The following is a 4,027-nucleotide window of genomic DNA, read 5'->3' as shown; positions in this document are numbered from 1 at the left end:
GACCCCGTCTCCATTCCCGTCGACAGAAAGATTCCAACAAGTGATGTATATATGGATGTTGTCCAGATGAATTTTTCCTTTTTATCCAACCCACAGATGAAAATTAATAGACATATTTACGGAGCTTTAAGCTATAATTTGTTTTCTAAACATTTTTGAAGGTTAAAGCGACAATTCTCCAATCCATGGAGATGAATGGCTTCGTAGAGCTCAGTGCCCCACTCACTGGTGACTGGTCGCCCTAATTTTCTAAACGTTTTCGAAGGTTAAAGTGACAATTTTCCAATCCATGAAATGAAAGACATATTTGTAGGTAGATGTATATAGGATTAGGGGAGTAATATTTTTTCCAAACGTTTTTTGAAGCTTAAAGCGACAGTTTTGAATCCATGGAGCTAAATAAAATGGCGTGGTAGAGCTCACTATCCCACTCACTCGTCACTCCCGCTGCCCCGAACCCCAACCCTAACCCTCGATCCCCTTCTTCCAGCCCCGCCGCCATGGCCGCGCCGCCGCCGCCGACCATTCCCGACGAGCTCCTGGAGGAGATCTTCATCCGCCTGCCCACCCCAGACGCGCTCGCCCGCACCTCCGCCGCCTGCACCTCCTTCCGCCGGGTCATCAAAGGCCGCGCCTTTCGCCGCCGCTTTCGCACGCTGCATCGCCCTCCCTTCCTCGGCTTCGTGGACGCGGGCGGATTCCACCCCGCCCAGGCGCCGCACCCCTCCGCCCCGCTCGCCGGCGCCCTCGCCCCCTCCGCCGCCGATTTCTCCTTCGTCCCGGCCGTCGTTTCTTCTTCGTCCTACTACGTCCCGCCGGGCGCCCAAGAAGACGACGGGGAAGGCCCCCGCTGGCGCCCCCGCGATGTCCGCGACGGCTGCGTCCTCCTCGATTGGAGATCCTTCTACCCCCGTTCCGTCCACATGTGGAGCTACCGCGAAGACTGTGCCCGCCGTCAGGTAAGCATCCTCAGGACTCCAGTGAGCTCGGTGACGAAGAACGCTGTGCCCGCCCGACGTGGACCAAACGGGAGCGGTGCAACGCTGCCGACTTCCACCTCGCCGTCTGTGACCCGTTGTCCAGCAGATACGTCTTGCTTCCAACCATACCCGAGGACCTCGCTGCCCAACCGCAGGATCGCCTCCATGGATTCGAGCCCGTGCTTGCTCCCAACACCAGGGACGACGGCGAGGAAGAGCCCTTCAAGGTGATATGCATAGCAAGATACATGACGAAGCTTGTCCTCTTTGTGCTCCCGGCCACAACTATGCAATGGTCTATCCTCGAGCCTCCCATTTCACCTTCGTTGGAACGCATGTCCTGTTTTGACTGCGCGTGTGGCTGCTTCTACTGGACAGAGCCTTATGGCTATAGTGACCATTTGATGGTGCTGGACACGCGCACTTTGAGGTTTCCACTGTCGACCTTCTCACCGGCTGCCATCTGGAGCTCAGCGATCTGCCTGACGAGTGCTTTGCCCATCGTCACGCAAATGCCGTTGTGATGGGCCGAGAAGGAGTCCTTGAGATGTTTTCCCTTGTTGGTCAACATGGATCCTTTGCATAGTTTTAAATAGCGCGCTAAGCATCTTAGCGGCGGACCTCTTCCAAATGCTATAGCGTGCTATAGCGGAGCTATAGCGCGCTATTTAAAATGTTTGTTCATTTGTTTGGATCAAAGTCTCTTAGCGCAAGACCTTTTGTAAATGCTATAGCGTGCTATAGCGGAGCTATAGCGGGCTATTTAAAACAGTGATCCTTTGCCCTCTACCATACCTCTCTGAAGAATAGTTCACAGCAGTGGAAGCTAGAGAAGATCATACAGCTTCCTGGGCAGTATCATTCCATTTGCACAATGCGTGCAGCCGAGGGATTCTTGTTCTTCCGAGGCGCTCCAGAAGGTATTCATGTTGGGAATGTGGATTGCTACTCAATGGAGGTCAAGACTTATGAAATTACCAAAGTCTGCACAAAGATGGAGAATACCTTCAATCCCACACGTGCCCTCCCATACTTTAGCTTCCCACTGCTGTTATCAGAACCAACTATCTGATCAACTGGTAAGCCTAAATATTGCCATTGGGTTCATGCATTGCTTGTTCTGCTCACATGATTATGTTGAAAATTAGTTATTGTTCTATTGGGCCTGGCTACCTTGTGAAACTAGCTAGGAGAGGTACCTAATTGATGGTTTTAAGCTGATGTCTTAGTACTCTTTATTTACCTTGTTCTGTTTTCCAGAGCAGAGTTAACATGTTATGGTCTTCACTGCAATAAGATGGCTATAGGATTCTTGGGAAGCACGAATAAGCTTTTGCTCCTTTGTGCTTAAGCTATATTTTACTCTGTAATTTTGCAAATAGGAAAGATTCCCATGGTTATATAGAAAGTTAATTATTGTTCTATTGGGCTTGACTACCTTGTTTTTTTACGGAGGCTTGACTACCTTGTCAAACTAGCTAGGACAAGTAGTCAATTCATGGTTTTTTTATTGTCTATCTGCATGCATGTTTAACTCCCATGTATGTGATTGAGAATGCTAGCTGAGAAGAAAAATTACAGACTAGCTTCGACAGCTGGTTTTTATTGCTCCATATCTTTGGAGAGAAGATGGCTTTCGCACTTGCATCTTTATGTAGGAGTACATCGTTAGTCATACTTAGCACTTACTCCCTCCGTTCCGAATTACTTGTCTTAGATTTGTTTAGATACGGATGTATATAGCACTAAAATGAGTCTAGATACATTCGTATCTAGACAAATCCAAGACAAGTAATTTAGAACGGAGGGAGTACTACACATTGTTCATTCAGTTGAATGAAGATATTCAAAACAAGAATGTTGCATAACCTGTAAGTTGATGTTTGAAGGCTCTGAACCTTATTTGCCATGTTCTGTTTCCAAGAACAGATAGGGTTCACCTTGCTATGGTCTGCCAATTTTTGTGTATATTGCTTCCAAACTGCAAAATGAGCAGCGGGTGCACCTTTCTTCTTAAGCTATGTTGTACTCTGTGGTTTAGCACATGCGCCCTTCCTAAGAAATTGGGATAGGGAAATTTCCCATTGCATCAACTGCAGTTGCTTCAGTTTTCTAACTAAATGCATTTATGCAGATCTGAGCTTGCTTGCTAGTCGTTTTGGTCTTGCTTGGGCGATCTACACCTGGGGTTGGATGGCGGATGTTCAAGATTGTGCTGATGTGGTTTGATATGTCTGCATTAGTATGATTGTAAGCAGGATATGCTGTCAGCAAGTTGAGTTTGACCAACAGTGAGGTCTAAGACTCCGGTTTATATTATGTACTGATGTTTGTGCTGGAAGACTTCGGTTTATGTCCCCCCTTTTAATCCATCTCCTTAGTCTAGAACTCTAGATGAACACTGAATGTAAGCAGGATATGCTGTCAGCAAGTTGATGCTTTTATCTGCATGAGTGAATGAATTTGTTAATTTCTCTGATTAGGATGCTTCTGGTGAGTTCATCTGTAACCCTGCAATTTCTGGATGTTTTGCGCAAATGATGGCTGGCTGTAATAGAGATGGATATCATACAAGCATCAATTTTCCGAGCTCCAGGTTTCTCACAAAGTTGTTGTCAAATTTGAGTTGAGAGCATCAGGTCCTCTATCAATATTCTTGGAAATTCTAGAAACCTTCCTTTCCATGTTCAAAAGGCTGAAAACAGGAGCCATAAAAAGGCGCCTGATACACCCATGAATTTACCAGCTATTCTACCTTGACCACCATTACAATACGCCCACAAATTTGCCAGCTATTCTAATTTTTTCCAGACTTTTGTAGCAACTTATACAAACTTATCTACTAGCACCTAGCTCACCAGATGTGGTTCCTGGTTCCTATTGTGTGCCATCATTGGTCCGCAAAAATATTCATACTGACCCACAAAGTCCAAAGTATAATGTGCACAGAGTATTCACAGCTTTCAGCCTTAAATAGATCATAGAGGATTCACAAAGCTTAAATAGATCATAGAGCATTCACAGCTGCTGTGTTCAATGAAGTTATT

The 4,027-nt window shown here is 46.3% G+C and overlaps 1 pseudogene across 1 annotated transcript; it reads left to right on the top strand.

The window, feature by feature from the left end:
* The first annotated feature begins 447 nt into the window (after positions 1-447).
* Positions 448-3,459, top strand: LOC125521855 (uncharacterized; annotated as a pseudogene). Its single transcript, XR_015611885.1, has 3 exons — positions 448-1,560; positions 1,753-2,059; positions 3,115-3,459. The product of XR_015611885.1 is annotated as an uncharacterized LOC125521855 (transcript).
* The last annotated feature ends 568 nt before the right edge of the window (positions 3,460-4,027 follow it).

This window comes from Triticum urartu, chromosome 7A (genome assembly GCF_056163025.1).
Source record: "Triticum urartu cultivar PI428250 chromosome 7A, HENAU_Tu73, whole genome shotgun sequence".
Taxonomy (NCBI): domain Eukaryota; kingdom Viridiplantae; phylum Streptophyta; class Magnoliopsida; order Poales; family Poaceae; genus Triticum; species Triticum urartu.
Note: the sequence above shows the minus strand (reverse complement) of the source record. Positions and strands in the feature narration are given on the sequence as shown.